The sequence below is a fragment of the Nothoprocta perdicaria genome, unplaced genomic scaffold, assembly GCF_003342845.1.
Source record: "Nothoprocta perdicaria isolate Ctin4 unplaced genomic scaffold, notPer1 scaffold_73, whole genome shotgun sequence".
NCBI classification, from domain to species: Eukaryota; Metazoa; Chordata; class Aves; order Tinamiformes; family Tinamidae; genus Nothoprocta; species Nothoprocta perdicaria.
Window position 1 is genome coordinate 1,481,325 of NW_020456010.1, and position 12,894 is coordinate 1,494,218.

The following is a 12,894-nucleotide window of genomic DNA, read 5'->3' on the forward strand; positions in this document are numbered from 1 at the left end:
GCGCCGCGTCCCGCCGCACTGCCCTTCCAACCGCCCCATGGAAGCGGGCGCTGCCCTGTGGGCCCCGGGGAGCCTCTGGGCGAGAAACAGGCAAGATGCCCGCCCGCTGCCTGCCCTTTTCTAGCCGACACGAGCAAACGTGCCTCGCGCTGCTGCCTGATCATCGGCACGGGCTGACTTCCCAGGAACCGCGGCCGCCAGGGAATCCCCTGCGGAGAAGCTGCGGCCTCCCCGAGACMCCCGAACAACCCGGGGAAACACAGAAAGTTACTCAGATGGGAAAATGCTTTCCGTATTCTATACCTTGCCTAGTTACAAACGCATATATATTATATATAGTTATGTAGTTTGCATGTATGTTCATATTGGGAGTTTTTTAAACTGAGGATGAATCTCTTYAACTTTATGAAAGCTTTACTGTAATAAAATTACTTCCAAAGAATAAGTTTTGCTACAGCAGAGTTGTGATTTTTTGTGTTTTATTTTAAGTTACGTAATCCATCAGTGGTTTTAAGATGGAAGAGGGCAACTGTATGCCGAATGTTGTGCAGGAGCAGGGAAAAAAATCAGRTTTTGAAAACTTTCATTTGTATTTTCACTTTTAAATATTGTTTGCTAAACATCTTTCTGTAAGCCAAGTAAAATCAGAAAGGCTTTTTAAAGTGAGAATCAGAGTGAGAAGAGCAGGAAGCTGAAAGATGCAGGTGCAAAAGCAAAGTAGATGTTTTCAATGATAAAAGATTTTCTAAAGCCAGCACCCAGGGCTGCAGTCCTCAGTCAAAGAGCCTGTTTTCTAAATAGTGGCCATGAGAAGCAGTGTCCACATCCGCCCTTAGTTTCTCTGGGACACTCAGCAGGTGTGAACCTCAGGCCAGGAGCTGGGTCCCTAACTCATCATTTGCTTTGCACCTGTGACCATTTTACCACAAAAGGGCTATGCAAAAAGGAAGAAGTCACTGCAGGACAGCTTGCCAAGCTAGGCCAGAAACACTGATTCACCTAGATTTGCCACAATTAAATTGCTCTAAATCTGACTGCTGTTGCTCACAGCAGTGGTTGTTTTRAGCAGGCCACGTAGGCTAGTTTGTCTTTTAGAATATTTTGCACTCGGATAGTATTCTTGTGKCACATTTTAAAAGTTTATTAGTGACTGGTTGCATTTAAAAGGCAAAACAGCAATTGCAAGCAACCAATGCATTTTTTTTTCTAGCCAAGAGGATGTTTCTCTTACCAGTGCTTTAATTAGTGCTTGAAAAGCATTCATGTTTTTAAATGACTTTTTTTTTAGCTGTCATTTTTCTGTAAATTTGTTTTTGGGCATTGCACATTTTTTTTTTCTGAAATACTGTTACAAACTAGAAAGAAATCTACTGCCTGTAAGGAATACATAAACTTCTAAAAGTCCAATCTACAACGTGTTATCAACACTTTATACTTACTATTTCAATGGTTGCCTTGTAACCATATAGTTGAACCTTGTTAATAAATTACCAGATATTGTGAAACCTCAAATACCTTTGACCAAAATTGTAGCCAACCTGCTAGAAATCCCGCTGTTCGGTCAAGTTGTACTGAATAYTCTCCTTTGCTGTAAGAATAGGCAAAATTGTGTCTTACCTCAAAGGGAAGGAAGGAGTGATCACCATCAGACTTGTCACCTACTCTCTGCCGCTCTTGCCCTGAACAATTGCACTGGAGTCTTAATTAAAAATTAATACCCTGGAGTTAAAAGGAGATGGGCAATTGCACACTGACCTTCTCTGGCTTCTCTAAAGAGGGACGTACTGTTTAGCCTGGTTCCAGAGGAGAGGAGCTGCTCTCGCTGCAGTGCCTTCATGCACATCAGTGTGTGCGTGTCTGCCCTCTCACATGTCTCTCTACGTCCTCTCACGTGTTTTTTTTTGACTCTTTGGCCAATCTCAGTCAACTCAACAGMGAACTGAAGTTTTGACAGGCTACTGTGAATTGGCTAATCACCTAGGAGGGGAGGCCCTGAGTTARTGCCCCTGAAGGTGAAAAGAGCTCACTCATTATTTAGCTGAGAATCCACCCAGGAGAAGAGCACTCTACACTGTACCAGGGCACAAAGAGCTTCAAACAGAGCTTGTTAGATGTGGGGGAGCTGGACTGCAAGATATAAGCTGATAGGAAACCTGGTTTCATTAGCTYGGCTCTATGTAGAACTGTCTGTTTATTTATGAATTGTGTTGATAGGGTGCAGTGCTGCGATTTAAGCTAAGCACAAGTGGTCGCTGATGTCATGGTAGTTAAAAAGAAAAAATGCCCCTGCTGGTCCTGTCCCTTTTCATCTCGCTGGGGAGTTCAAGGTCGTTATCAAAAGATATTTATGCAAGCTATGCTAATTGCTTTGGCCAAGGTGCACGATTCAATTGCCCTGACACAGGAGATGGCAGCTGGCAGTCCAGTCCAAAAGGGCTTCCGTGTGTGGTGCTGACAACAACAGGAATCACCCTGCGAGATCCCAGGAGCAGTGACTGCCCAACGCTGCCTGATGCCTTCCTGACGAGCAAGGGCCTGGGAACGGCCTCCAGGCAGGATGCTGGGAGGCCGCTGTGTGTAGTCAGGAATAAATATCTCATAAGAGCCTAAGAAAGTGTGTGTGTGTGTGTGTGTGTGTGTACACATAAATATATAAACAATTTTTCTTGTATATATTGTACATTATGGATATAGTCCTTGGAAGACCATCAGAACTTTCCACAAATACATGTGCCTGTGTGCCTGTGTATTTGACATCACCCAATTAATTTTCTTCTCTCTGTTTCTTCTCTCTGACCTTTCCTTTCTGCCTCCCTAAGCCATTTCTGAGTATATTTAAGTATTTTAAGGGGTTTTACAGTTCCCACCTGCATGGAGCAGAGTGCCCCTTCCTGACCTGTGCATCTCTGTTGCTCCTGGCCACTGCATGGAGCTTACCAAGGTGTGGGATGTGCTCAGCTCTGCCTCCTGCCCCAGCTCACCTCAGCGCTTGTCAAAAATTCCTCTTTGGATTTCAACTTCGTATCCCGGACACTAAGGCTGCATGCACATCAGCAGGAGCCTAACAGCCTCTCCTAGGAAAGACAGGATTAACTGGGGTCTGCAATAGCAGAAAATGGAAAAGTTGTGAAACTTTGGCAAGACAAGCAAAGCTGCGATAGACAAGTTTCCACCTTCTGCCTGAAAGCTGAGTAGTGGATGTCTTTCCTTATGCCTGAAGAAAACATGGTTTACATATCRAAGTTTTCAGCTGATATAAATGCAAAGATTGCCTTTAAATAGCTTTCTAAGTGGAATGATGCTTTTCCTCAGCTTCCTTTCATCTAAATGAAGTCTCAAATAGAAACTATTTTTTTAGCAATGGCAATTTAAATAAATGAAAAACTTGTCAACTTTCCGCATCTTTAACATTGTCCTTTGGCTTGCTGGTAGCAAGAGGCTTCTCTCTGTCTCTGTTGCAAACTTGTATGTGTCCTTCCRTAAGTCATTTCATCATTTAGCGGCTGCATTTCTCTGTCTGCAAACTAGAAAATGTTTAAGCTATAGCTACGTAAAAATATACATAYACATTGAAGAGCAAAATCACATAGCAAGACTTTATGAAAAACCTCCAAGTTACACACAAAAATTAAAAATATGCTTTTTTTCAGACAAACAACTGGAAGCCGCAAAACTATGTTTTAGAGGTTGCMAATCTGATTTTGTGAGATTAGGGAAATAGGCAGAGACAGAGCCTTACAGACACAGTCGTCACATCTAGTTGATCCCTGAGTGTGTAAGTTCACCTATTCAGATAATGTGACTGCCTAAATGTCAGTGGCTGGGTTGTGGCTAAATATATTATAGGATTCTGATGAAACCAGAAGAGTTAATGGGGAACAAACACTACTAGTAAGTTACTGGCTATTTGAACACACATGCACACTAATATATATCCACATACAACTTTTTAGCTTTGCACGTTGCTACAGATCCCTTGTTCTGCTTTTTCAGCACGGGATGTGTCTGCTAATACAAATGCCAATGTAGATCTTATTATTTTAATTGTTCTTTGCAGCAGGTGCTGGCTTTTAAGAAGGTGGTCCTATGTGATTCTGAGTTACATAAATAAAGTAAAATAAAATAAAATAAAATAAAATAAAATAAAATAAAATAAAATAAAATAAAATAAAATAAAATAAAATAAAATAAAATAAAATAAAATAAGCAGCAAGAGGGCAACCTTGCTGCCTTTTGGGCAGCTCTGGAGACCTCTTGCTCTTTAGTAGTACTAATGCTGCCACCTTGTGGGAATAAGCACTGTAGCAATGTCAAGGACAGGGTAAGCCCCTTACAGAGCAGGGAGTATTAAAAACAAATGTCAATAACAGTAACGACAATCTTTAAAAATGTTTGCATAGTCTTAATGTTATAATGTAGATGTTTTCTACCTAGGGAGATTATAGTATTCAATCTGTATTAGTGCGATTAAAGCAGTAGGTTATATGGGGAAGATGTGTTCAGCCTGGTCCAGAAAAAAAAAAAGACTTTGGACTTCCTGAATACTTACATTTTCATAGTGTTTTTCAGGAGAAGTAACAAAATTCATCTAAGTTCGTTGGAGGCAGGAGAAGTATTATTGTCTGTGAAAGCAATGAAAATGTTTCTTTCCCTTTAGCCCCCATAGCACTTATTACCGCAACTACTTAAATCTGCTGCATGGTTTTGCAATATGTAGCTTTGAAAATCCAGTTCTAACGAATGGCTAGAAAAGCATCTCAGTGTTACACTGTTTTTCTGAAACATGCACATTTTTGGTCAGAATAGTTGTTTTGGAAATGTTTTCATTGGCATGTGCTTTTATATTCAAAGTGAAATGCCAGTTATTTCTGAGAATTGCCATGCTAGGGTTGCAGCCTGAAGTAGAAATAGCTCTGATAATTTAAACATGTTTTTTTTTTCTGGCATTTGGCTTTCAATTTCAAATGCTCATGCAAATATAGCTTTACACATTGATATGTCCACTAAACACTGAATAGACTTGTGTTGCATACTGATATAACTCACCTTACTGTACTTCGTGTTTTACTGAATGCACTTGACTTGGTGAAGTGGGGCTTAAGCAAATAAAATGTCTAGAAAAGTCAGAGACAGAAATAGAAGAGCTTTGCCCCAGAGCATGGAAAATTAATAGTGTGTCAAAACAAAATTGTTTTGACTAAATTATTTCAATTTCAATGGGACTGTGTCTGTTACTTTTTAAATAGGATGGGGGCAGAAAGGCTGGTTTGGCTTTACTGGCATTTAAAAGACAAGAAAACAATTCCAAAAGTATAGTAATGTCAAAAATAGAGTATGTCTTTAAGAGGCAAACCAATTATTTAGATACTTTAAAYTATTCTTTTAAAAATATGCTCTTTAAAATTTAGAATAGTTCCAAAGCTGTAAGGGAGTCTGTGATCTGCACTCCTTGCACAACTAAAAGTTCCACTGAGGGAAAAGTTTGAAGCATAAAATCTAGTGCTGCACTGTGAACAAGCGTCCTGACACACATCAGGAGTTTTTTTGGAGAGCCAAAGGTGTATGAGGCAGCAAAGGACAAGTTATTAGCTTTGACATTTTGCATGAGATCCCAGTTTATAATAATATATAAAGAAATACCCGTCTGGTTAGAAAGAATGCTAAAAATGTGCTTAATTTTGAACACGCTGAAGTGCCCTYTCAAACAAGGATGCAGAGGGATTTTGTAGAGCTTCAGAGTATGAAATCCCTTTGATCTTTGTGTATTTTCTTCTCATTTGTGTTAGGCTGCAAACCGGTGTTGGGCAATAACTTTTAAAACCTTCCTCGACACTTTTACCAAAACCAGCATCAYGCCAGTGTCATGCATCACGTTGCTATTCAACCCTTCGGACCGTGACGCTGGAGCTGCTGATGAGGGCAAAGGTATTTCCCTCTTTCCTAGCCCCTACTAATTCTCGGTTCCTCTTTCGCTCTGGGCTTGTTGGGGGTTTCTTGCACTCGTGGAGGAGCGTGGGACAGGAGGTGGCCCTGATTCATGCCCCATCTCTGTGCCCAAGGGTCACCCGTTCATCAACAAGACGGCCTGGCGGGTGCCCACACCGTGTGTCATGGCCTGCTGCTGCCGCCACACACCTCCGTGCCTGCCCTGTCCGCCTCAGGTGCTGCCACCAGCAGTGCTCAAAGCGCGGGCACCATCTTGCCCTCACCAGTGGAGAGAGGCAGGGAGAAGGGCTGCTTTTAGCCCCAAAACACACAGCAAATCTGTGTAAACTGCGCATGAGCAAACAGCCTGGCAGCTACAGGGTGGGTTTTAACCACCAGACCAGCGTCAGGGCCTAAAAAACATGTCCGTGCTACCCCGTTTCAGTCACCTCCCAAGAGGGACCCCCGCTGCCCTCAGCAGGCTCTGGGGGGCGCACGAGCGCGGCCGCCGCCATCACCCAACGGCCGCGCCGCAGGGAGCGGCAAGGCGGCGGGCGTCGCGGCCGCTTCCCTCTGGAAAGGGGCCGCCGGGATCCCGGGGAGGATCCCGACGTCCCGGGGGCTGTCGCCGGGATGAGGCGGGGAGGGGGTGGCGGCTCCCAGCGCGGCCGCGAGGCGGCGCCGCGCGCACAGGAACGTGTTAGCGCGCCGGGAAACGTGTCCGCGCGCCCCGCAACCGTCCTGAGCTCCGTGCGGCGGCGGGAGCCGATGTGGCCCAGGGAACGAACCCGTTTACACCGGGGAAAGCGCTCAGTCCCTCCCCGCTGGTTCTGTCCCCTGTCCCAGGACTTGGTGGTGCGTTCCCAGGCCGCACGTGGAAAGGCTCGATTTCTTGCCTGGTGTTTGTCCATGTGGGATTTCCAGCCCGGTGGTAAACAGGAAGCATCACACAAGAGTCCTGTTGTATGAAGTCCTTGGCCAAACCCAGCAGCAGGCCGAGGTTTTCACTTAGTTATACATACATATATATGTGTGTGTGTGTATATATATATATATATATATATAAATATATATATATATATATATATATATATAACTTCAATGGGTAACACAGGTCTCCGAGCGGAATAGCTGCAGTTGTCCCTCTGCATCATGTTACAGACAGATCCCTGACTTCAGCTCCTACGTGCCTAAGGCACACGGACCTCTGCCTTTTGCAAGATATTCCTTGCCGTGGGAATAACTGGGGTGTGTTACATGGGAGGCCAGCCCACAGGATCTTCAATGTCTCTTTAGTCTGAATAATGGTGAATTTATGTCCAGCCGTTGGTAAGACATCCTACAGTCTTTTCCAAACTGAGGCAGCAGGATGAGCAGACAGTGAYGGCGCTGCTAATCTCGCCTGCCTTCTCCTGAGGAGCTGAACAGCAGCCTGGTGCAGCAGGGAGGCTTGTCCAACATGTCTAAACAAACAGGGGCCTCTCCATGCATTTTTTCTTATCTGTATCTCCATTTTTTTTAATACTTTAATCTCTTTCAGGCAATGGCAGGCTTTATCTGTGATGGTACTAAGACCATAATCAGTGTTTAACAGTAAAGAATAATAAAAGTTAGCTCCAGCCAAGATACAAAGCAACATGGTTATGGACACAAGCTCTTTACTTAAAAAAAAAATCTACTTAGAATCTAGGTCATTTTCTTTTTAGTATCCACTTTTAAATACSTCAAGCGCATTAAAATCGTGCACTAAGCATAATTTTGTGTTTCCATCAGGTTTCGCTTTCTGATACATGAAATATAGTAGTACTTTTTACAATGTTTAGAAAACATAAGTTTACAATGTAAATAAAAATTGTTGATCTGCTACTTAAGCTGAGACAGCAAAGACAAAGTAACACTTTAAAATGTGCCTATTGATTTCAAGAGCTCAGCCTCAGTGATTGTAATTTTGAACTCTACAATTTTGGTACTTCTGTGTTCTTTAGATAGAGATGTCATGGTTCATATAGACCATAAATGCATCTCTGCCAGCTAAGGTGACAAATGCAAAGGAATTTAGCAACTGCGTGTTTAATAAAAGAAGCACATTCTGCTTAGTGAAATACATAGCAGGAGAATTCTTTTTTTTTTTTCACTTCAGTTTTAAGAATATCGACCAGTTCTCAGGCTCTAATAAAGAAAAACAAAACAAAACAAAAAATTAAACCCAAAGTTTTTGTCAGAAGGTTACAGTATTGTGGAAATTCTTTAACATTAAATGTCTTGGGCAAGACACCTGTGTTGTTTTATTGGCCTTGCTAGGCTGAACACAAATACCTAATTCTGGAGGGAGTATCTGACATTTAAGAGGGTTTCTGTGGCTGSTATTTGTGGCTGGCTGTGGCCGCCAGGACTCTAGCCCTGCTGCCACACCAGGCCTCCCAGGGCCCTGAGTTTCATTTCTCTGCCAGGCATTATGGGCCTCATTGCTTTTTCTTTGTTTGGTGACACAGCGGCAACACGGAACAGAGCTGGCTGGCARTTTCTGAGGCGACATTTTTCCAGTGGGGGGAACCGAAGCGGGCAGGTTTCTGAGCAGCGCGCTGGCTCTGGGAGAAGCCAGGCAGGATCCCTGCTGCCTGCTTGCCCAGCACCTCCTCAAGCTTCTGGGTGAGCAGCTTGCGCAGCTTGGGCTCTGGACAGCTCAATAAGGGCCAGCGATCCTGCGAACCCGAGAGGCAGGGTCACAATTCAGCTCACGTTTCCATTTGAACTCCACTTGGGAAGGACACTCTTTTCCAGAAAGGTGGGGAAGAACCTATGCTTCTCCAGGGCTCTAATGAATGAAAGAGGAGATATTCTCCTTTCCTAGAGCACCTGGCAGAAAGAGTGTCCCTCCCTGATCCAGAAGCAGCAGTAGGGGCAAGGTGCTCTGAGGAAAAGCAGGAATCCTCTCTTCTCTKTCTGAAAAGCAGAGGCAGAAGCTGCCCATCAGCTTTTGGTCACTGCATCAGCTAAGCGGGCCCGATGGCTGACAGCCTTTCCCATTCCTAGCACAGGACATTTTCCATGGCGGGCCACCCATTTAACCTAGACAAGTGAGTGAGGAGACTAAACAGAGAGAGCAGTTCATGGTTTCTCCACCATGATTTTCAAGCAGATGAAGGCACTAGCCCACCCTGGCTGCTCATCAGTGGTGCTTGGATCATGTTTGAAACTCTCCTTAACCACTCGGCATCTGCAGTTTTTAAGCAAGCAACAACATCCTGAACATCTCCATGTGATGTGAAGATTTTTAGGCTCTCTACCTGCAAGCACTGAGCCTGTATGTGTAAATGCAGCATTTCTTAGAACACTGATTTAGGACACTGATTTAGCAGGGCAATGTGTGGTAACTGTGCTGCTCGTTAATGTATGGCAGGAACTGCTCTACACAGAATTTGACTTGGTCCCAGAACGCTCTGTGTCATGTAAACCACAGCACAGCTCAAATCCTGAAGCTTTTGTGCAGGCCCTGATTAAACAAACTCCACAAGCATAAATCTAATTAATATAATGGCTTTCTGAACTCAAGCCCCAAATCCTACTCAAGCAAAACCACTCAAGGAAGTTAAAGCTCGTTTGTGGTTTTTAACCTGTTCTTTCAAGTCAGCATGCTTACACCTGTGAATAAAGCCAATTATCATTTTCTYTTTTCATACCTTTTAGTTCTCTTCTTTTCACAGTCATCCATAATTTATTTTCCCAGTTCAGGGTGTTCGTAGAAACAAATAGAGCAGGACAGCCTAATAAGGCATCTGATCAAAAGGCAGAATTAAACTCGTCACAACTAAGCAATTTGCCATAAAATAATGAAAAAAAAATCTTTCACTGATTCCATTTTAGGCTGTAAGAAGAGAAGTGAATTTTATTTCAGGAGTTTGTCTTCTGTACACAGCAGCAGAAGGTTAGACAAGCGTTTTCTTCTCTGCAAACAAGTCCAAGCATCTGGCTACAGCCCAGCAGACATTTTTCCTTGTCCGTTAAGACAATCTCCTACACAATTTACCAGGGRAAGATAAAATTCCTCAAGCTATATTGTAAACATTCATCACTGAAATCATGCTCTTACTAGCTTTACGTATGTGGGCTTTACGTATAGGCGGTATTGAGCCAAAAAGCTGAAGACCAAACAAGCCACTGTGAAAAAAACTGAACAAGACTATTCTCTATCACCAAGAGTTTTGAGGATCTGGGGAGGTTACGAGAACAGAAACTGGATTCTCTGGATTCTGTCRCTCCAGATGTAAGACAAAATGATACTGAGAAGTCAAAGGGAAAGGTCTGAAAAAAMTTTTCTTTCTTTCTTTCTCATCTGAAAAAGTATTGGTTCTTTCCTATAGGAGAGACAATTTGGAAGTACTGTAAAGCTACACAGTCTATATTTTTTCCCTGCCCTACTTTCTTAAGAGCTTAGAGGAATCTCTTTATTTTTCCACTAGAGTTGACAATGAAATCATGGTTGTGTCAAGACCATGGCACTCAATGGGCAGCACTGATCTTGATTTGACTGAAAATGGGCAGTGCTGACAGCAGCACCCTCAGGCTCCTGGTCAGGGCATCTCCCCCTATCACTTCACCTTCCCATCTTCCTTTTCAGCTGTAATTTACTCCCTTCTCTGYCAGGCTCTCTAATGAGTTTCGAGGATTTGTTTGGATACAGCCCTAACAAACAGGAATCAAATTACATACAGTGTTTTCCCAGACATGGACTTTTTGTTCTCCAGCCATGTCCTATGCCAGGTACAGGGGCAGGGGGTTGGGAAAGTGTTTCATAGCTACTCGCACTGCAAGGGGAAACTCAGATGTCCCTCCCTCATTTAAGCCCTCTCTGCAGGCTACCACCACAGATGGGTTATATCCTCTATACAGAAGAACATCACAAAAGTGAACGGGGACAAAGCCTACAAGATTATCAGGAAACCTAACAAATTACTACAGAATTTCTGATAAGTTTAGAAGAACAAGAAAACTTCTTAAAGGCAGTTTCTTTTGTGGTGAAACCCAAGCAACTTTGTAAAAGGCATAAACCTTTCAAGAAAAAAAATTGTAATTTGTAGGAAGTTTCAGAAAGGTATCTTAAAATGTTGATGGAAGGAGGTTTTCTGCATGTGTTGTGAGCRTATGAATACAGGCTCTGGGCCTCTGCGGTCTGCAGCTGGTTTTCAAAGAGCTATATTTTCTGTTGCTTGCAGGTTTCTGGTATATGAATGCAGTGAATCTGGGAGTCCCACTGGACAGTAACTTCTGTGGAAGGCTGTGCTGAATCCTGGCAAGCTGAATCCTCAGGAATTTAAAGGTGCAAATGGGAGGAAACATGCCAGACCATCTACCTGAACGACTTGTTCCCCCACACATTACTCCAGCGTTCCTTGGCTGGCTGCGAAATCCCCCAGCTCCAGAAATGGGAAAAAAAACTGTGCTTGAAGTTATATCCCTTATATCCCTTATATCCCTTATATCCCACATCATTCTTTATGTATATAAAGCCAGCATATGTTGCAAAAACAGGCTAGGATATTATAAAAGTTCAATTTTCCAAAAACAAACAAAAAACCCAAGAAATAGTTTTAAGTTCTTAAATCATTAGGTCAGTATTTTCAGTCGGTACCCCAAAGGAGCAGATGGATTCTCCTGCATTTTGGATGTAGATATTATGTGAAAATCAGAAGTTCATTTTTGAAAATTTAGCTTTCCAAATTTTGTTTTGAACAGAATATTGGCAAGTAAAGACCTTGTATAGATTGCCTTTTAATGCAATCTTTATTAAACAGACTTTTTTTTTTCTTCTTTTTTTTTTTTTATTTTATTGGACTAACTCTACATATCTAAGAACACAAATTTATCCTGTATCATCATAACCACTCTCACTTCTTTTCTCTCTGGGGATGGTTTGGCCAAAATCCCATAACCTGCAATGCTCTGCTCTCCTCCTCTTCAGTGGGTCTCTATTTATGTAACATTTTAAAGCAGATAGAGAACAAGCACACAATTGGGGRGGTTATGGAAACAGAAGAGCTTAACCCAGGGGAAAACAAGCAAGCAAACAAAACAACACCCTACCTATAGGAATGCATTATAAAGGCTTCTACTTTGTGCTTTCATAGCTGCCATTGACAATTTCTGCTGCAGAAAGTAGAGAGCTCTCTGCATTTGCCTGTTTGCTGTGTCACAAGAAAGCTGGATCGCGAGAGTCAGCCAAGTCACAACAGGAAAACGCTGGGCAGATTCCATGGAAATGATGGAACTGATATTTTAATAAGTTAAGGAGTATTTCAGATTCAAAGTGTTTGCACAGACTGTGTATTTGTGATTCTTTTAGAAACAATCATAAACACTGAAGGTTGTTTCTAGCAGAAATAATATGTAGTGTTATTGTTTCTTTAGCTGCACGTTAGATATATACTGAGCAGAAAGTTTGAACGGAAAGGACAGCAGCTGCAGCAAAATGCCTGGTTATCCACAGCACGTTACTCTACCTATTGCACATGCTGTACAAACGCCAGCTCAGCAGGGAAGGAGAAGAATATGGAAGTAATTTTAAACAATAGATTTGGGGGCTCTTTCCATTTGTCTTGACCAGACAAAGGAAAGCAGAGAGTCTCATTTTTTGCTAACACTTGCCACTACTAACTTATTAATTCCACAGATTTATGTCAAAATAATCTCATAAACATAAAATTACATTTCCTAGTCATTCTTGTGCATAAAGAAAAAAGTTCCTTCCAAGTGTCTTGTGTTCTATATATGTAATAAAATGTAATAAAATTGCAGTTACCATTTCCTACATTTTATGAGGTTATTGGTTGTAAAAGAGTCTTTAGAGGCCTGCTCCATCCCTGTTGGGCTGGAAGGAGACCTTCCAGTAGGCTCAACAAGACTCAGATCAGACTCCAACTTGCCTAGCCTGGTGCTTTGGGAAGTCAGTGACTGTCCTGGACTTCACTGCCT